Source organism: Microtus ochrogaster, chromosome 7 (genome assembly GCF_000317375.1).
Source record: "Microtus ochrogaster isolate Prairie Vole_2 chromosome 7, MicOch1.0, whole genome shotgun sequence".
NCBI lineage: Eukaryota > Metazoa > Chordata > Mammalia > Rodentia > Cricetidae > Microtus > Microtus ochrogaster.
The window spans coordinates 11030487-11052710 of record NC_022014.1 but is presented as its reverse complement, the minus strand read 5'-3'; the positions used below and the strand labels follow the sequence as shown (position 1 = coordinate 11052710).

Below are 22224 nucleotides of genomic sequence, written 5' to 3'. Positions count from 1 at the left end.
TCTCTCTCTCTCTCTCTCTCTCTCTCTCTCTCTCTCTCAACTCTAATTTGGGTTTTGGATGCCAGAAATGGGATACTGACTTTAAAAAATAGGAAAGAACACCTGAAAAGTAGAAGTGCCTTTGGAAAAGATGGGAGACAGGGCCTGAACAAACAAACCCAGAGGCCCTTTGAAAAGCCAAGCTCTTCTTGACCCAGGTTTTAGAAATAGGCTCCTGGTCCTGTCACGGAGGACACAATGGGAGCAGGGGGGTATGGTAGAGAAAACACACATCATTTAGGAAAATACTTCAGGGTCGTGGACAGACAGTTCATACAGGTGTGGCATTAAAGACTCTCCGGGGTCTTTGTAGAGTGGCTGAGTCATGTCCTGTGCTTTGTGGTGATGTAAACTTGTCAATAATGAGCTTAGATGGGTGACCGAGGGGATTGCCAAGGAAACCGCTGAAGGTGCAGCCAGGTGCTTCTTGCCTCAATAATTCTAACGTAATAGACGTGGTTTCTTTTGAGCCGTACTTTTGTAGGTGACTGATGTGACCTCTCAAATGTCAGGTCTTTTGCTAGTCTCTTGATGAATTATCTTGTTTAATTATTTCCATGTTCTCCTTTGAGGCAGCTGTTGTAATCCTACAGCATCGTGATGTGGAAGCTGAGACACTAAATGTTCTAGTGGCTTGCTGCAGTTGCTTCCCCTGTCTGCAGACTAGCTCTTAAATGGAGGCATGCCAGGGGACATAGAGGTGGCTTAGAAAGCCACAGAGGGATGTAAGTCAGTGTGAGGATTGCAGGGACTGTGCAGTGAGTTGTGGGAAGCGGTTTCACTGTTGCCTTATGGTGCTAAAGTTTTGTTGAACCATATAGTAACCAGTCGCAGCGGGCTCAAACCCATCTCTGTAACTCTTATTGATCGCTTTCTTGGACAAACTACTTCACCCTCTGGACTCTACCTTTCTCGCCTATACATGGGAAGTCCAATATCATCTTTCCTATGGAGAGATGATGCTTAAAATAGAATAATCTGAGGAGGATGCTTAAGTCAGTATCTGACACATCAAAAATGCTCACAAGAGTGAGTAAGGAGGGCTCAGCTCTGACGGGATGTCAATATCACACTCCTTCACTTAAGGCTCAGGAAACTACACTGGCATGGTGGGGAAGAGACTCTGAGTCAGAAGGTGGGGAGGACACTTGTGGAACAGTGTCTTCTGGCTGGCTGCCCAAGACCGCCACCAGATTAAACCAGTCAAAATTCCTGTATATATAGGGTGAGAGGCTCACAATGTCCCTGTCCCAGCTAGGGAGTTATTAGCAGTTGAAGGTTGCTGGAGTAGGGATGTTAGTTGGCTTTTTTTCTTCTGGTATAGTATGTGGACCCTGTTAGGTCCATGTTCAGGTGACGGCCCCCAGCTTACGCACACATGGGCAGCACTGGACAGACTCCATGGGTCAGAAAGAGACCATGGAGCTGGGGCAGGAGGAGATTTTGGAGGATCTGAAGGGGGTGGGTAATTTGTGCACATGTATGAAATTGTCAAAGAAGACATTTAAAAAATGCTTGTGATCAAAATAGTAGTAGAGGTAACAGCAGCCATGGGAAGCAGAAAGCATGACAAGAGCAAACACGGGTGGTAGCTTTTCCTTTCTGCTGTGTAACCCTAGGCTGAGCAACCGGGCTGGGGGAAGAGCACAGGCCCATGGTTGGTTAGGGCTATAAACCTATCACAAGCCAAGCGAAGTGGGTCCTCGAGCTATGCCTGTGCTGTGTTCTCAGTGTATGGGTTTATAATGACCTGACTGTGGCCATCTTGAGTCATAACTGCTGTGGTTACCTAGTGTCATTGCCCTGTTTTATTTTCTTTGTTCATTGTTTTCCAGAAGATTATCAATAAACAGAGCTGTGGGGAGATTTCTTACGACTGGACCCTGGCTCTAGGGACGTGCCTGTGGGTGGATCTTAGCTTGAGTCAAGTCAGGTGCATTCAATAGGATGAACTGCTTTTGTCGTAATCCATAAATGCACCCCCTTTTCTCACCCAAACTGGGCAGGGGGAGAGGGTTGCTGTGTTGCTGCTGCCGCCCAGGACTGGGATTTTGTGGGTAAGGCCTTGTGTTCTCCGGTTCTGGGTCCGTTGACTTTTTCCTTCTGTCTCATAGCACCGGCACCGTGGGTCTTACCCTGACCCTGGTGTGGGAGCTAGAACCGACCGCTGTGGAATCCCTGCGGACCAATCTTGCATCTACTTTTCTGTTCTAAATGTACTTCACTCATGAGATCTCCTCTGATCCTAGGCAAAGGAACTTCTAACACCCAGTGCTTTCCTGCTGCGTTTGTTGATGTGTTTGAGGTTTCTCTCAGGAGCCCAGAAACTCTCTGCAGGATTGGGGTCCCCATGAGCTCTCTCCTACTTATGGCTAAATCCTGAACACACACACACACACACACACACACACACACACACACACACACACACACACAAAAAAAAAAAAAATTGGGTGGTGAGCTGAGCCTAGAGTGGCAGAGAGGATCCTTCAGTTTTCCTTGCAGCTTCTCGGGTCTGTTACTGTTTTCACAGGCCTTGGAGGCCTGAGGTGGTTGCTTAGCTCCCTTGTGGCCCTCACCACATGACCCACTCTACACACTGTTCCCTGGTCTCAGTGTTTAATATTTACTGATCACCCATAGCACACAAGCTGGTCAGTCATGTTCAGGAGCCTCACTCCTTTCTCGGTGAGCCGGCCCCTAATGCCCCTTCTCTCACCGCAGCTCTGAGATCTCGGAGTCTTGACTCTTTCTGGAGCCTTTATAAGCGAAGTCCCAGCTGTGGATGTGCAGTAACTGAGTTTCCATTTCATTTGCCTCCCAAGCCTCGAGGGCACTGTTTATAAACATATCTGCCCCTTTCTGCCTGCCGAGCCTTCATTCCCCACTCTTTTCAGAAACAGTGGGGTGGGAAGGAGGGTGGGATTAGCTTGGAGTCCCAGCTCCCGCTGTAGGCCCCCGTGCTAATGGCGACTGTATTAACATAATGGCTTTGGCTTTCTCAGCTGTTTGCTTTCCTGGGGAATCTGCCTGAGCCACACAGCTCTTGAATCTACTTAATGAAGACGTGGCAGGCAGTGGGTGGCTGGAGATGGGAAACGGAGAGTGAAGGGGAGAGAAAGTCCCTCGGGTTAGATTCCTGTTACTCAATATTGTTGAGTTGGATCTTCAGCATTCCATCATGTGATATTTGGATGCTGGGAGGGGAGTTAAATATAGAATTCCTCCTTTTGGCATTTTGGAAGGTTTATATAATGTCCTGTTCCTTTTTGACAGCGGGTAGAAAGTGAATAGGTTGCTTGGAAGATTGGTCTGGGTCTCCAGCGCCTTTCAAAGCAAAGTCTACCAAGCACCCTGACCCATCTGCCTACTCAGGGCTCTCTGTGACTCATGTTTGCAAAGGCAGGTGCCTTTTTGAGCCTGAGGACCTGCTCGGCTCAAAAATTCTATTAATTCTATGATTCTACAAGTAGCCCTCACAAGAGTGGGTGCCGGAAATAGATCAGCTGTGTGGCAGACTCTGAATCTAACTGGTTTACCGGTTTTATTCTTCCTGCAACCTGTCTCCGAGCATGGCTTGGCAGTGTTGCTGGCTTTGCTCTGTGAACCCTGCTGTGGTGTCCTCGGGAGCCGGTGTTCAACCTGGAGCAACCATTTCCCAGCCCCGTGAGCTCAAGCTTATCTCCTGAGTCAATTTTATCTTCAGCACGTCCTCCCCTCCTTGCCTCCTCTTTCCTTAGTAAATGACGCTGCTTTTTACTTTGCTGTTCAAACTACAGATCTAGTACTCAATTCCTGACACTTTAAAACTGAGGGTGACTCCAGGGCTTTGCCCTCCACTCCTGAGTTAGGTGCCAGGCCCGTTATTTATTTATTTATTTTTGGACACAGGATCTCATGTACTAAGAAGGCTCAGACTTCTTATATATGGAGAATCACGTGAAATTCTGATGCTCCTGCCTCCACCTCCATGGTGCTGGGATTATAGGTATGCACACTACACAGTTTATGAAGTGGATGGAACCTGGCCTCGTGCTGGTAGGCAAGCATGCTACCAACTGTGCTAAACCCCCACTCCTAGACTTCACTTTGAAACAAGGTCTTGTTAGGTTGCCCAAGTTGACCTTGGGTTCACTCTGTAACCCAGGCTGGCCTTGAATTTGCCATTTTCCTGCCACAGTCTCCAGAATAGTTGAAATTACAGTCTTAGGCCATTAGGTCAGGCTTTCTAGAACTAACACAGTTTCTGCCTCTCTGTCTGTCTGTCAGTCTGTCTCTCTTATCCAGCTATATTCTAAGCACCAGCAAGTGCTGTTAGTTCTACTTTTGCACCATCCCTAGGAAGCATTTCTCTATCTTTGATGCAGCTGCCCCCAAAGGCCACTATTGACAAGAACAGCATCCATCTGCTGGGCTCTGCTTCCACTTGGATGTTTGTCATCAATTTGTGGTCCAGTTGCTCAAATGATTAAGTAGAACAGAACCACAAGCCGCAGCTCCAACCTGCATTTATCCTTCCTATAGCTTTCTGTTTTACCTAGAAGTAAAATTGATTGCTTGTTGTGACCCGAAAGGCCTAACACAATCCACTGTTTATATCTTAGACCAAATCCTTTCCTCCCTTCCCATAGTACCTTCCTTGGGATCCCAACTTAGGGCCTTTGTGGTTATTTCCTTTGCCTGGGAACTTTTATCATCATCATTATTTTAAAATTAATTTGAAGCTAACGCACAAATAGTGGGTTTTATCAGGGCGTCCTCATACATATATGCTATTATACATTGTTCTCATTCTGTGTACACTGTCACCATCTCTGAGTTCATAGCACATGTTAAACATAGGTTCTGCATAGGAGATAGATAGAACATTCGTTATTTGTCTTCCTGTACAGGACTGCCTTTTCTAGATGCTGTTTTAGTTTTATCTCCAGCATTATTGCTTGTGACAGACATTTTTTTTCATGTATGTTTGGGGTGCATGTGGAGGTCCAAGAGGGGCATCAGGAATGTTCCTCAGTTGTTCTCCGTCGTAGCTATTGAGGCAGAATCTCTCACTGAACCCAGGTATCACTCATGACATCTAGATTTCAGTGTCAGTGTGTCCTAGCTAGACATCCTGTTCCAGTAATTGCAGGTTTCAGCCTCTGAATTCTGGGCTTGTAGTTGGGCTGTCTCACCCACTGGGGATTTATGTGGATTCCAGGGATGCAAGTTCTGGTGTCCTTACCCTGGTGGCTTGCATGGCTCTCACCACTGAGCCGTCTCTGTAGTCCACAGGTTGTTGGTCATCTAAGCTAAAGTCCCTTCCCACCATGATCACAGCCTTCAGCTTGCTCTTCTTCCACAGCCGAGCTCTACAGAACATGATTTTCTTAATGACTTTATCTGTGTGAAGACAGTGTGTGCTCTTTGAAAGTAGGGGATTTGTCTCCATTACTCCTGGATCCTATGAAGGAACTATGCAATAGGTGCATTAGTAAAGACCTGGAGTGTATGGGCTGAAAAGACAGTCAAAATAATGACCTTTACAGGAAAATGGATGGAACAAGGATCACAGTATTGAGTGAAAAAAGCCCAAATAAGCTCAGAAAGTAAAATACGACATTTTCTCTCACAGATTACATCTAGATTTCAGTGTTTCAGTGTGTCTGTGTGTGTAGGTCATAAAAATAGAGAGACTATGAAAGGGGAGAAAGAAATCTCAAGTGAGAGGGTAAGATATGGAAATGGACTATGTGTTTGACATGAAAGCAGAGCAAGGGCTTTTGGAACCACTAAGGGAAGAGGGGAGTCAGTGGGAGAGAGACTAAAGTATGAGGGATATGTGCAAGGAGATGCTGTGGCTAAACCCTGGCTTCTGTGCCAACTTAAAGAAATGAGTGTGAGAAGTGGCTACGAGCATGAAATGAGCACACGTGAACATACACACAAATATGTAAACATTCACACGTGTGTGAACACACACACACAAACACACTGTGGTGGTTCAAATGAGAATGGCCTCCATAGGTTCATATGTTTGCTTCATCCCTACTTAGTGAAAATGTTTGGGAAAGATTATGAAGTGGCCCTGTTGGAGGATGTGGGTCACTGAGGTGGCTTTGAGGTTTAATAAGCTCACTCCGGGCCCAGTCTCTCTTACTCTGTCTGTGGATCAAGATGTAAGCTCTTAGCTACTCTCCAGTGCCATGCTTGCCTGCCTACTGCCTTGCTCCTCACCGTGATGGTCATGGAGTTGCCTTCTGAAATTGTACAAAGCCCACAAGTGAAGGATTCTTCTTATGAGTCGTCTTCATGGTGTCTCCTCACAGCAATTGAATAGTGATTGACACACACATACAACACACTACACAAACACGCACAAACACATCTAACACTTAGCATGCACAAACATAGAACATATACATATACTCAGCACACAAAGTTATTTGCACAGATATACAACTAATACATACACACACCACACATGCACACATACTATATAAACATACATAAACACACACACACACACACACAAACACATAATACACACTCACATTCTTGCAAATGTGCTGAAACAATCATGGTGAGAGCTTGAACTCAGGTAAGGACACAGCCACCTGTGCCAGGTAGTGCAGTTATGACCGGGCAGGCAGTGCTGTTGTGACTGCCTGGAGGTGGGCTCCTGAACACTGGAGCTGGATCAGGCCTCCCCAGCTACATTTTCATCCCATGCAATTTCTGCCTGGTGTTGAATCCAAACTCTTTCCTTCTCAGCTCTTCGGGAGGTCTGCATCTGCCCGGCATCTGCTTCTTAGCAGATGAACTTGGCACATGGCACTTTTAGAGACATTTAGCATGTAAAGATATTTATAAAGGAGGGATTCTCTTCTATTTTTGCCCAGTCATCTGCTGGGGTGGGGAGAGCACCTATGAATCATTCTCTTGTCTGGAGAGGGCTGCCCATCTCTGTCCTGAATAGTCAGGGCTGCAGAAGACCTGAATCCAGGCCCAGTTTTGGTGAATGAAACATCCATGGGGTGGTCTTGCCACGTAGGACATCCCATAATTTGGCTTAGTCATATGGTCCTTACTTTCCAGATAATTCTTCTTTTAGAATGTATATGTATTATGTATGCACATGTTTGTGTGTGTACATAAACTTGCATGCACATGGAGGTCAGGAGTCAACCTTGGATGACCTTATAGATAGGCCCCATCCCACTGTGAGCTCATAAATAGGTATCACTGAACTTGACTTATGAGGTACTAGGCATGCAAACTCAGGTCCTCATGCCTTTATAGCTGGCATCTGACTGAGCCATCTCCCCGGGTTACCATTATGGTCACTTCCTTCATATCATCCGTAGTACAGGCGTGAATTCAGAGGAGAGAAACCCAGCACACTGCCCCCATTTTTGTCACCTACGACAATTCCAAGTCTCTCTAAGGCAGGGTATAATCTGAGATTTCTGAAACCACTGATGGTTACACTCAGGGGCACATCCATAGTTAAGAAGAGTAATGGCTTGTTACAGCAAAAAGACATCACAGGGCTGGAAAGACAGCTCAGTGGCTAAGAGCACTGGCTGCTCTTCCAGAGGACCCAAGTTCAGTTCCCTGGTTCAGTTCCCAGCACCCACATGACAGCTCACAGCCATCTATTACTTCAGATCCAGGGGATCTGATGTGTTCTGTTTTCTGGCCTCCACGGGTACCAGACCTGACCTTGGTGCACACATAAACATATAGGTAAAACACATACATAAAGCTAAAACAAATAAACTTAAAAATAAAGGATATCTGCTCAAATCAGCCAGCAAAGGGGACACAGGGAGGACTCCAAGAAGTTACACACGTGGGTTTCTGGTGTGTGATGGTTTCCAAGCTGTTGTAGGTACACAACATGTACTACTTTGGGTTCTGCAGTGAGTGCTGGAATGGCTGACCTCATTCTCCAGGTCTCCCAGAACCTAAAGCCCCCACCTCAAATCAGTGTTAGATCACTCATGTGACTCAAGGCCCCAGGTATACAAATACTTCAGTCCTGGCACAAGACTTGGGTTTACTGAGAAACCAAGGGCAAAAAGGGGACCTGCCTTGGGGGCAGTGTTACATTGTTTGTTTGTAAGAAGGGCTGGGCCAATAACTCTTAACTGGATTAGTTTTGCAGCTAGCAGAAGGGCTGGCTTTTTCTGAGGTTCTAACACCCAAAATGAACTGTGTATGTTTGTGTATGTGTGTCTGTCTGTCTGTCTGTCTCTCTCTTGTGTGTGTGTACAGGTGCACTTGTGTGTGTAGGAATGTGTGCATGAGCAAGTGCACTTGTGTGTACACGTGTGCGCACATGCGCGTGCAGATTTGATTTCTGTGTCTTCAGAGGCAGAAAAAGAGTAAGCTGGTCCACTGCGTAGAGCCGTGTTCATAATGGCAGCAGAGGTGACCAGGCATTTGGGGCCTGTGAGTAAGGATGGTGTCAAAACCACATTTCAAAGGCAGATAATATTTTGTACTGAATCCGATGACTGATTTTGTGATCTTTACAGAGTTCAAGAAATAACATAAAGGAAATTAAAAGAAGCCAACTTGGAGGCACAGGTTTGTAATTATAGCTGCTCAAGAAGGTGAGGCAGGAGAATTTTACATTCAAGATCTGTCCTCACCTGTAGAATGAGTTCAAGGCCAGCCTAGACAACTTAGTAAGACCTTGTCTCCGAATAAAAGGAAGGGTTGTGGTTCAGTGGCACTGTGTTTGCCTGGTACATGTGAGGCCTTAGATTCAACCCACAGTGCTTCAGAAATAAATAAACCCAGAAAGCCCAACAAAAGTTAGTGATTTTTGATACAGGGTTACCAACTGTAATATATAAAGGACACACACACGCACACACACATACACACACACACACGCACATACATACCCCCTCCCCCACATATATATGAAGAAGAAAGAAACAGTCCATGGTTTGAAAATGCTTTCCCAAACCCATGAGCTGGAACTTAGTTCCCAGCACACTGGAGTCAGTGGGCTATCAGGTGGGACTGGGGCTGACTGCTCAGTGGAGTCAGGTCTTTCTCGCTGCTGTGGGATGTGCACTGGGAGAGTGGGTTGTTAGGAGGTGAGCTCTGTTCTCTTCTTTGCGTGTGCCCAGTTGCCCTCCCAATTTCTTGCCGTACCACACAACACAACCTAGAGTGTTCCTCGGATTCTGCTCATTTCAGATTCCACCTTCCAGAACTGTGAGCTAAACTGGCATCTTTCCTCTTTAAGCTTCCTGGTCTTGGGCATTCTGTGGTTGGCAGTGGAAAACAGACCACGATACCCAATGAGGGATGCAGAAGCTGGATGTGGTGTATCCCACCCACAGTCTCAGAGTTCAATGAGGCTTCTGTGATGAGACCTTGTTTCAAAGAAACCCTTCTTCCCCAAGCTCACACACACACACACACACACACACACACACACACACACACACACCACACGCACAAAAGGACAAAGGACTAACAAGCAGTTAGAGAATAAAAAGCACAAAGGTTAACAAATGCCTGAGGAAATGTTAAATCCTGTTAATAAAGCACAAAATTTCAAAGTAAAGTAATGAAATAGGCCAGGGAATACAAAAAATGCTAAGGGGATTCTGTATTGTTCTTATAATTAATAAAAGCAAGCCAGACATGTAATCTCAGCACTTGGGAGGTAGGAGCAGATAAATCAATAGTTCAGACTGTCCTCCCCACCAACATGGTGAGTTTTGGCCATCCTGGGCTAAACAAACAAATGAAAAGCAGGCAGTGAGAAGTTGCTTTATTCAAACCTTCTGTTTTGTTTTGGTGTTGTGTGGGGTGCTGAGTGGGGTGCTGAGTGGGGTGAGGAGTGCTGGGAGACCGACCCTTTCCTTTGGTGTCTTCATCTTGATCCTCTCTCCAGATATCCCTGTGCAGAGCCATGGAGCTACTCTGAGCAGGGGTTAGAGAGAACTTGCTAAAACACCCCCTCCCCTTTTTTGTGGAACCTTGCAAATGCTAGGCCAGAGCGTGGCTGCAACAAGCTACAGTATCTGTCCCTCCCTGCCTCCCTTCCCCATCTCCCTTCTCCCCTCCCTTCCTCCCTTCCTCCCTTCCTCCCTTCCTCCCTTCCTCCCTTCCTCCCTCCCTCCCTCCCTCCCTCCCTCAATAACTGTGAACACACAGGTGTCTGAGGAGGCTAGAGGTCATCTTCTGGTATCTTTTCTCAGGCACCATTCTTATTTTGTTAAGACAAGGTCTCTCACTGGCCTGGGGCTCAGGAGTTGGCTAGGCTGATTGTCCAGAAAAGACCCTGTATCTGCCTCCACCTTCCTGGTGCTGGGATTTCAAGGCTCACTACAGCACCTAGCAGGTTTTGCTTAGGTTCTGATGACCTAAGGCCACTTTCTCCTGAACTTCTGCTGTTGAACCATCTCTCAAACCTTGAACCCAATATTCTCTGTAAGCTGAATTCCTAGAAAGCCTGTCTGGCATCCTCAGTCCCAGCTTCCTTCCAGCCTGTGGGATGAAAGATCCTCCCCTGCCTTTCCATAGTAAAAAGACAGCCCTGTAATCTGACCACCCAGCTTCAGCTTCAGGGCAGGCCTAGGGCTCAGCTGAAACTCTGCAGCCCCTTCTCCCTACCAGGGCATAACCGGGGGATTATTCTTAAACTCCCTGCTTTGTTTGCAGCTCTCAGAATTGCTGGGGGAGAATCTTGACTGCTCTCTGAAGAGTCTTGGATCTGTGCAGCCAGCCTAAGAAACTGCTGGGGGATTTATGTCAGAGTTACTCACTCCTCAGGAGCACGGAGCTGACAGGGGAGGATTTCCTGGGTTCCTCCTGAGGGATTTGGGTGTGTTATTGCTCTCTCCAGCACCATTTTAATCTCATGAAGTTCCACCCTGGAGTTGTGTTCCCAGAGCCCAGACCCAAGTGCTATCCCTGTCAGAGAGGGGTCCTTTTCACACACACACACACACACACACACACACACACACACACACACACACACACACACACACACACACACACCATAGTTTGAACATATACAGCCCATGACTCTCTTATTGCCCTCTCTTCTGTTGAACCCCTCTTTCTTTCACCCGAGTTTTCCTTGCCCCCTCCCCTGCTTACATCTGACTTTAATTAGTATTGCTTGTAGTCATCAGGGTCAGGTATTGTTTCCTAGAACATGGGCAACTACTCAGTAGCTACACGACTGAAGAAAGTGACTCCCCCTTCTCCAGGAGCCACTGACTGCCATGTGTGCTCAAAGAGCTGCTTTTCTGTTTGCCTGCTTGCTGTTCTTCTGATTCTTTCCAACCCCAGGCTTTGCACTTTCTCTTTTCTGTGCCTGGGATGCTTTCTTCACTGCTCTGTATTCAGCGGACTCCTGAACCCCGTTTAAGCCTCTTTTCTAGGCGCTTTCTGACCACTCCCTCACGTTGTTCACAGGAGCCCTTCTGTCATTACATGTACAGAAATTTTAACTTGATTTGTTTCTTTCATGAGATGAATGTCTGTAGAGGGAAACACCTCTGTCTTATTGAGAATTGAGCAGAAGTGTTGACATAGAGATCCACTTGAAGATACCGTGACTAGAGCTGGGGGATAGCTCTATGGGTGAAACACTTGCCAGCCTGAGTGCAAATCCCTGAGTTCCGATCTTCAGACTCCATGTGAAGATGACTGTGGAGGCACATGTATGTAATCCCTGTGCGTCTCTGGCGATGTGGGTGGGGTTGGCAGCTAAGAGAATCCCGGAAGCTCATGGGCTAGCTAGTTTGGCGTGTGCTACAATGACCTGTCCAAGCAAGGTGGACGGTGAGGACAGACACCCGAGGTTGTCCTCTGACCTGCACGTGTGCACATGCCCACCCCCACAGTCACACACAGAAATGCACACACATCACACCAGCACAAAGGTTAAAACAGTATCATGAATGAATGGCTGATGGGTGGAGGGCTGTACCTTCAGGAGCTGGCTTTCCTCTCTGCCATCTCCCAGCCCACTCTCAGCTGAGCTGCATTTCGGGTCTCCCGCCACATGTACACTAACATCAGTATCCCTGACTGTGTGTAAGGACTGGGCAGGCTTCCACCATAGCTCGGAGCCATTCTGCCCCACACTAGTGGTAAATAGACAGCCTCAGCTTCTCTGGGTTGAGACAGTTATCAGGAGGAAGTTGCTAGCTGTGCTGGCTCTCTTCCTTGTGTGCCACTGTAGGATGGAGTTCGGGGGACAAACAAAATAGCAGCCGCCAATTATTGAGCACCTACTGCATACAAGGCAAGTACTTTGCAAACATCTGCTGTGGTTGTTGTTATCGTCTGCAGGTGGCAGACAAAATGGAGGCTCTCAGAGATCACCTTGGGTTTGGGGACACCAGGGTCAAAGACGTTTGCTTTGCTAAAAATGGCATTGGGCGTAGAGCCTGGCATACACTAAGCTGGTGTCCTGCCACTTAGCCATCACCCCAGATCCTCACTGGTGGATTCTAGGCACTCTCGTTACCTTCTGTTTTGAGAAGGATCTCTCTTGAATTCAGTGTGTGGTAAAGCAGGCCGTGTTCTCCTCCTGCTTCCCTGCCTCTGATCAGCTGGCATCACAGGCTTCGGCCTCTAGACCTGGGTTTGTGCTCTTTTTTTATGCAATGTGGTTTTGCCTTTCGGAAGACACATACTCCCCATCCCCCTGTTCCCACACGCATAGAAACAAAGAAAGATAGAGACATACAAGTGAAACAGACACATAGGCACAGACAGACAGACACACCCATACACACACACACTCGTGTTACTAGTAGATACAGGCTTCCAAGCCTTGCATTAAAAGACAAGGACAGACTCACCTGAGCTGGTGCTGCTATGAGGTTAGAAACCTGCAGTTTTGCTTCCAAGGAAAGAGTGGATGTAAGGAGCCTGGGAGAGGCCACAGCAGCACCCACCTCCCGCGTGTACCTGTGCCCTGCAGTGGTGGAGGGCTCTGGGCATGGCTTCATTACAGCCCCTCAGGATCTCTGCATGGTAACTGTGAGCTTCATTTCACAAGGTCGAAGCCTAGATTCAAGAAAAGGAAGACAGGAAACATGACAGTGGCTGGCTGCAGGCTCAGCTCAGCAGGTCTGACTCCAGAGCTTGAGGCTCCACCACTTGGTACCCACTGACTGGCTCAGTGTCTTTAGACCCTAGCTGCTCTACATGTGGCCCTCGAGCCAGCATCTGCAGGATCCTCTGGGCCGACTGTGACTGAGTCAGAATTTGCATTTTAACCAGATGCCTGGTGCCTTATTAAAGCTGCTTCAGAAATTCTGCAGATAAAAAATAAGTGCCACTTTACTGAGGGCTGCAAGGGCTCAGGAACAACTTGTGGCTTCAGCAGCATTTTATGAATTATGGTGTTAAGGAGCAGTGGTTTTGTTTTTTTTTTCTCTGGGAATTGGTGATGGCAAATTCATTTGTTGCTTTCTACACGGTCAAGGAATAAGGCTATTTTTGTAGCCCATAGAATACAGTTGTGTGTGTGTGTGTGTGTGCTTGTGCGGTGTGTGCACACTCATTTGTGTATGTACAAGTGTGAACACATGTGTAGAGATCAGGGGACAATCTCAGATGTCATTCTTCAGGTAATACCCATGTTTTCGGGCAGGTTATGTCTCTGGGACCTGGAGCTCACAAATTGGCTCTGCTAGCTGGCTTGAACCCCAGGCATTACCTGTCTCTGTCTCCCTGGTGCGAGATTACAAGTGTATTTCAGCACCATTGAACATCAAACTCAGTTCCTCACGCGTGCACTTTAGCTGATCCATACCCCTAGTCCCCATGGGTACCATTGACAGACCATCATAGCATCTCAGCAGACCTGAAGCCATAGAACCAGGACAGTGAGCATGGCAATTTATGGCTTGAACAGACAATTGCTTCATTTGACTCCCACCCGCCTAAAGCTGATACAAATGCAGATGTGAGCAGGACAAAGGGGTCTTTGACCCCCAAGGCTGCCCTTATTTCATTGTCAGGGGAAGGACTTTGATTTCTCTCCTTTGATGTGAAAGCTTGGCTTCGCCAGCTTTGTAGCTGATCCCAGGCTCCTGAGCGATCATTCAGCTCTCCTTCTTCACTTATTCCCTCCCCACGGGTGCTCTCTTAGACACCCGCAACTTTGAACAAGGAGAGGGTTCATTTTGTAACCTTTTACAACCTAGAAACACCCTACAGGCCCCAAGGTGTCCCCGCGGGCTCACGGATGCTGCATGTGGTCATGTTGAGTCCAAAGGACAACTGCTCTCATGGAAGGTGATTGATGCTCCAGTCTCTGAGTCACCTCCTTTCCCAGGGAGGATCTGCTGAGTCTGCACCTTGTCTTTGCCTTCGACCTTCCAGCAGGGGGCCCAGGAAGGTCGCCTCCATCTTCACAGCACTTTCCTCCTCTTTTTCATCTTGCCAAGCTGAACTGTCTAGTTCCTTTTAAAAATTTAGTTCCTTTAAAAAATTTAATTTAAAAATAATCTAATATATATGGGGTAATATATATATATATGCATATCTATACTGTATTTCCTAAAAGAATCTTTTAAAAAATACACACACACACACACACACACACACACACACACACACACATATACGCACACACACAAACATATACATATGTTTTTTTAAAGATTCTTTTAGGAAATAAGTTCTAGGCTGAGCTAATCAAAGCAGAAACTTCCTGGGAGGAATCTGACAGCAGCATGCCTTTAATAACCTTCAGGAAGACCACACGCTCCAGGCAATTACAGAATTTGGGAGACAAGGGCTCCTTCTGAATGCCCTAACCTGCTGCAATGTTTCTTGCTTTGTAGCTACACTTCTGCCTCCGCTGCCCCTGGAGCTCCCTTACCAGGTGTCCCCCAAAGGAGACCAAAACTTCCCCTGCTTTATCAAACTGCAAAACTGGACAGCTCAGGCTAGAAATGGGCATCATTTACATGGTGCCAGGATTCTTCCAAGGCTTCTGGTTCTACCTACGGGAGGTGCATAATGCCCTCTGATACGAGGCCAGATATTAGGGCGTGGTTTGACTGCTCACGCTTCAGAGTTTGGGTGTACCTTGGAAAATACGATATGCTTGTCTATAGCATATTACCTTCACAGTTGTAGAGCCCAGAAAGTTTGGGCATGAAATAAAAAGCCGCACTGGGACTCAATGACCCTGACAGAACCTTCCTGCAAAAGACATTTAGGAAACTTAAGGCAATCATTCCTTTTGATTAAACTGCATCTCTCTTTTGTTTGTAGGACTATGAGATTCAATGCCAGTTTTTTTTTTCTTGAAAGGACTTGTCTGCTAGTGTTTTCATTATGTGAAATACTTAAAAAAAAAAAAACCTAAAACTATCCTTTGTGTATGTGTGTTTCACTTGTGTCTGAGTGTGCTTGTGTGTGGATGTGGGCTAGACACCAAGGTTGGGTGTCTTCCTCAGTCACATTCCACCTTGCTTTTTGAGACAGGTCTCTCACTCAACACGGAGCTGCCTGCTTCCCAGGCTGACTGACTCTCTAGAGAGCAGACATTTGTAGCCACTCCTGCCTTTCCGGGAGTGCCACGTACTTGAGTCCTCGTACTTGGGCAGCAAGCAGTTTACCCATGAACCATCTCTCCAGCCTCTATCTGAAGTTTTTCAGGCTTAGTGTAACCAGCCAAGGCCAATGCTGTGCTGAGGTGTGGAAATGTCAGCATCTGCTTGTTCTCCTCTCCCAGGGAGATCGGTTTCCCTTCCTGGCTTGTCCGTATGCCTGGATATATGAGTCATGCCAAGTTCCTACACAGTGGAAGAAGCTTTCTGATAGTGTCAACTCTAGCAGAATGGCTTGGGATTCAAGATGTGCAGTTGTACTAAGCCGATGCCCAGCTTGTGTTGGCATTCTGGGGTCGGGGCGGTGAGCTGCTGCCTTTGCGCTCCTGGCAGAAGTCTTGAGTGTTCTTGTTTCTGTGGTCACAGGGATCCCAGCTGTTGGATGGTGGGCTCTATCTGTGCTGAAGTGGGCACAGCCTCTGGGAGAACTGATCTGTACTCTTGAATGTCCACCTTCTTACTTCTGATTAGCTTCTGAGTTTGAGAACCAAGACCTGTGGTCCTCTGATAAACATATCTTCCCCAACAAAGCGTGAGACTTTTCCCTAGTGTTAAGAAGGGTGCGAGGTGATACACAGGAAAATGTTTTAGTGATGCCCCTGGCCTTGGAGGAAGGTGTTCTAATCCAGACAGTAGAGCAGCATAGTTTCTGACCCAGATGAACCCATAGATTCCTGGAAAATATATGAAAACATGTAAACAGCTTATCAAGTAAAGCTGGAAAACCTTTCTTTTTTGTGTGTGAGAAGTGCCTAGGTACTCACCTGAGCAGAGTGGATAAAAATCATTCTAGCTCACAGAGTGTTAGGATAAATGGGGATGCTGTAATAAACATGTCCCAAACATCAGTGGTTAAACACACTGTTGGATTCCTGCAGAGGTAATGGTATTCCTGGTTGGCAAACAACCTTTCCGTCTGCAGTAATTCAGGAATCCAGGCTTCTGCAATAATGTGGCTCTTCCAGTCCGCTGTCCTCTGTCTCCAAACAGAAGGGCATGGGAAGAGAAGGCGTGCCCTATCCTTCCCGTTCCATTTTTATTAGAATGGAATAAAGGGTTAGCTCAAACTTGAGCAAGAGAGATTGTTTTTTTCTACATTAACTTTTTATTATGAAAAGTTTCTAATACACAGAGAAATAGCGGTGACAGTATAATGGGCAGAGCACCCTTCGAGTGCCCACTCTCCTGAATCAGAATTCGCTGATTCACAGCCATCTCCTTCTATTCCATCACCACCCCACTGTAGATGACTTTGGAGTCAGTGCCCAATGCCGTATCATTTCATCTGGACTGTTTGCAGTATGTGTCTCTAAAGATAAGAGCTCTTGGGAAAATGACTTGGTACTTCCTATTAAAAGTGAATCTGAAAAGATACAAGGGATAAAGTCATATGCACCATTTTGTTCCCAGTGAGATCTGGGAACCTGTGCTTCCTGGAAGGCAGCAGAACAAGAAGAGAAACCGAAACCTGATGATGCCATGTTTTAGGTTCCGAATTGCTCTATGCAGGAGCTAAACATATTGGTTCCCCGCTTCCCCACTCCAGTTCAGGGAGTCAGAATAGTCTCTGTATCTGTGTGTTGATACATTGCTCAAATCTCCTTGCTGATTCTAAGGGGCATTTGAAGCTTGGATGAATAATTCCCTACATAGCATTGATGGCTTCTTGCCTTAAGCACAGTTGTCTCCCTGCAGAAGGACTTTCTGTGGCCCTAAGATTCTGCTGTGCTCTTGCTTGTGCAGATCAGATGTAGCAGGAAATGAATGCCTTCAACTGCAAGAAACAAAGTCAGTATGAAATGTCCTGGCTTCCGTGTGGCAGGGTGGGAAGACAAGTATGTGTGTTCTACACTGTCAGAGCCATGAAGGGATTGTGTCTTTGCCTCAGTGGTACCTGTCTCCTAACTATACCTACAGTTGGAGTTTTTCTTTTCCCTTTATAACCATCATTTCCCAGGTGGCACACTGTACCATTCTCTCTTTGTTTCCTTTATCTTCCTCCCACTGCTTAAGCCCTGTGCACGCTTCGACAGCCCACAGGTTCGTGCACAAATGCTCATTCCCCAGAAGGTTGCACTACTTTGGGAGGGGACAGAATCCTCAGGAGGTGAGGCCTGGCTGGTAGAAATTGGCTGTTAGGGATGAGCCTCTGTCTCACTCTGTTTGCTGGTCCACTGTGACTGAACAACCTCCACCATGAACGGAACTGCTCTGCCTTCCTGCCCCATGGACTGAAACTCTTGGAAACCACTTGTTTTGTTACAGTTTTACCAAAATAACTAATATAACCTTTATATATACCAAACATTTTCTATCTCCAATTAATATTATTTCATGTTATCTCTATCATGAAATGACAGAAAATTTTGAGAAACTGTATCCCTACCCTGCTTACCTGTAAGACTTGAAGTATTTCTGGCCCGAGGGTCAGGCTTGAGGCCTCACAGGCTGGTGAGAAGTTACCAAGGATGCTCAGGGCTGTGATAGCCCTGCAGCCCAGACCTCTGCTTCAGGTAGTGACTGTATATGGAGGTGGCCCTGGGTATTCACATGGAAGGGCATTCTTGACTACTTTTGCCAGGATGGACTTTGGGCATCTATCACAAGGAGGGGCTGACGACAGCAAGGACCGTTCTGTCTCTATAGGGCCTGTGTCTGTCTGTGTGTCGGGGCTGCAGGTGCCTGTGCACATGCTTTTGGAGACCAGAAATCACCTCATGTGTCATTCTTCAGGCACTGTTCACCTTGTTTCCGGGGCCTTTCACTGGCCTGGAACTTGCATATTTGGCTGAGGTGGCTGACCACTGAGCCCTAGGAATCTTATGGCTCAGCCTTTGCAGCACTAACATTACAAGCACGTGTCACTGTGCCCAGAGTTTATGCCGGTTCTTGTGATCGAAGTCAGGGCCTTGAATTTGCAGAGCAAGTGCTGAGATGTCCCTCACAACCCAGTGATGCCATTTTTAAGTGTCTCTTGTATGATCTAAAGATGGGAATGTAAAATACAAGTGGAATAAATAGTTTTAAGGAAGATCTTGAGAATCCCTTCACAAATTGGAAGACCACTCTAGCACCTTGAGCTCATAAGGAAATCACAAAAAAGAAAGTAATCGATGAAACCAACAAAAAGCCAGCAGAGACCGTATCAGCCTTCATATCCACAAACCTGCTTAGGCTTCAGGCCTCTGCTACTCGAACTTCACACAAGGTTCTGACAGAACACAAGACATATCACAGTTTAAGGAGGGAGGGGATTCATGCAGCCGAGGGGCTGCCATTTGAAGATGTTTAAATGGACCAGACAAGGATGCTGAGTGGGTAGTGATGAGGCCAGTCACCTGATTCATGTCTGAGGGAGTGTGAGCTGAGTGTCGTCAGTTCAGAGCTTTAGAAAAATGCTGCTAGTTGGATTTTTAAATAAAACAGCCTTACTTTAGTACATAAAACGTTCATAAACAGTATGTATGTAACATTAGTACCCTGGAGCCCGACCTTGCCAGTCCAGTGAGTCATGGCTTTCCCCTTCTGCTGCTTTTGTTTGTGCAGGCCATTTTATCTTTGATTTCTTGGTCATTAGATTTCCACGCTTCTTCTGAGTCCAGGGTCTGGGTCTTGTTTTCTTCCCGGGAAGTACTTGTCAGAGAAATCAATGCACACAGTCGTTTGCAGAAGTCACTCCTATTTTGGGTGTGTGGGTAGTGTTCCCAGCCGCTCAAAGCAAACTAGCTGTGTTCGTTCTTCCTGAGACCAGCGAGGCTGATGCCTGGGGGCTTCTGGGGACACAGATGACATGCCTTCCTCCTCTTTCTCTTGCTGACAGAGTCAGCCTGCAAAGGTTGCCACTGCTCTGTGGGTGGCTTCCAGCTTCCACTCTCTGCTTGTTTCGCTCAGCCTGGGTTCTCTGAGTCTAGAGTTCTCTGGGTTTTGCATGCAAACACCATCTTGGGTGGATGAGAATAACCTCTTTAATGTTTCCTGAGGAGTCAGGTGGCTTCACGGAGCTTCCCCAAGGGAATCCCAGCATTAGCCGAGCACAGTGGGATTTCGTCCTGTCTAGTGGCCTGCCCAAAGCCCAGAGCCCGTTCTCTTATTAGAGATGTTGTTCAGGACTCTGTCTCAGGATCTTGAGATGGTTTTTGAAATAAAAAATACCTGTTTTGTTCATTTTATTTTGGTCTAATTCCCAAAGAGTAATACACCCATAGTTTTAGAAACATATAATGAAACAAAAATGATCAGTGTGGCTGTCATACATATGAAGCAAAAATGGCATTTCTTTTCTACTTCCTTCTCTCTATGTGTGCATGCACACGCTAGAGCACGTATGTATATATGTATATGTCTATATGTGTGCAAATATCAGTAAATTGATATCTTTTCACAATGGGCTTTAGTCAAACTTTTTTTTTTGCTTACTATCACATTATCTGTCAACATCTCATTTTATTTTGTGTAGTTTGGGGGGGAGGGTCCCCTAGGCAACTCACCCCCATTTTATACCCCCATCCTTCTGCTGTTGCACCTTGCGAGCTGCTGTTTCAGGTGCATGCCATTATACCTGGGCTCTGAGTCTCACTTTTAATGCTTGCATGAGGACAGACCGTGATAATGCTCATTTGCCGGTTTGCCTGAGTCACTTCGATGGAAACTTTTACTGACGTTAACAATGCTGTGATAAACAGCTCATGCATGGATCTTAGTTCTGTTATTCATCCCTCAGCATAGTTCCTATTTGAAATGGTAGGAAAGGAACCTCTTTAGAGCCCCCAGACTGTCTATTGTCAAGCAATCCCTTTAAGAGGCGAAGAAAGAATATTTCCCACTTTCTTGGCCAAACCACTTATTTCGGTTTGACTTAGCTCTGGGTTAACCAAGAACCAAGTCCCTTTCACGTAGAAATACTTTAAAACGAGTTTTCTCTCATTGGAAGACTGCTGTGACTGCTTGTGCCCAGATGATGATGAATGAATTCAGACACTGGGTGTTTGCAACCTTCCTACTCTGCTGTCTTGAGTTTGTGGTGACTCCCTCCACTTCTTTTTTTCTGTCTTCAGATAGGATCTCACACTGTAGCTCAGGCTGTCCTAGAACTCAGTGCATAGCCCAGGCTGGCTCCACACTTGTGGTGATCTTTCTATCTTAGTCTTCTGCATATTGGGATTAAAGCCACTGCGCCCTGCTCTATGTATGTGGCTCCTAAGCCTACTGCTCTCGCCTGCACTGAGCTGTGGTAAGCGGATGTGAGGAGCTACCTCTCAGCCACATAGCCCTAGGACAGAAAGGGATGGCTTCATGGTCACTTCCAGATCCTTCTCTATGTCCCACATGGCTCCAGAAAGTCCTCTTGGTTTGGGATCACCTTGCTGTCCCATGCCACTCAACTCCACCCCACTCTCCTCCATCATCCCAGAGCTTCTGAACCGGGCTCCCTTTTACTTCCTTGGTGGCTTGCTCCTCCATATTCTGTTAAAGATATTACTGAAGCACAAATCATCTCATGGTGTCCTCCAATGCCATTCTTGTGGATTCCTGACAAAAGGAGCTCCCAGGGGAGAAGGCTTCTTTCCACTGTGGTTTCTGAAGGACGCGTGTCCACCATGGCAGGGAAGCATGGCAGAAACAGCTCAATTGGTGGCAGCAGCAGGAGGTGGAGGCTCCCTCACATTTCAGTCAACAAGCAAGCTGAGAAAGACAGATCAGAACCTTCAAAGGCCTGCCCCTAGTGACCTACTTCTGCCATTCAGGCTTCCCCTCCCAGTATCTACAACCTTCAGAATAGCACCACCAGCTGGGGATTGTGTGCACAAGACACCATCCTGTGGGGGAAAATTTCAGTTTCAATCCATGACGACTGGGGAACACTGATTAATAGTGTTCATATTCGTAACAAAATCCAAATGTCTTCTCTACATTTGGAGCTTCTGTGTGTGACCTAGCCCTGTTTGCTCTTTGGTCTGTCCCTTCACTCACTAAGAGCTGCACAGGTCTTCATTAAACTAGTTTTAATTTATCTTCTGTTACTTTTGTCCCCTCATTTCTCAATGTTTAATTGGCTATATGGTTAACCTATGGTTAGCATAGGTTAATTGATTTTTTTTCCAATTTTTTGTTCTTTGAGACTTTGATACATGTGAACAATGAAATATGTTCATGCACACATTCAGCCTATCCCCTTCCTCTCTTGACTTCATGTCATTAAATGAGATAACCTTCTAAGTCCACTTAGTGTTGCCTGCCTGTATGTGCATGGTTGTATTTCTTCTTCGAGTTCCTAAAAATTGTGCAAGACATTTTATTTCTTAACTAAAATTTTTATTCTTTTTTAGAATTTCATTAATGAGAACATTGTATTTACATAATTTCCATCTCTTCCACTGCTCCTCCTATGTCCCCACTACCTCTCAAATTCATGGTTCTTTTATACTTATTATTGTTACATATATGTATAAATCAACATCTATCATCCACCTACCTACCTATCTCTATCTGTCATCTATCTATCCATTATCTATCTATCTATCTATCTATCTATCTATCTATCTATCATCTATCTATCTATCATCTATATATCTCTACA

At 46.3% G+C, this 22224-nt stretch overlaps 1 protein-coding gene across 1 annotated transcript in view; it reads left to right on the top strand.

The window, feature by feature from the left end:
• Positions 1 to 22224, top strand: part of Grin2a (glutamate ionotropic receptor NMDA type subunit 2A) — a 445415-nt gene that overhangs the window by 45858 nt on the left and 377333 nt on the right. The window lies entirely within an intron of this gene.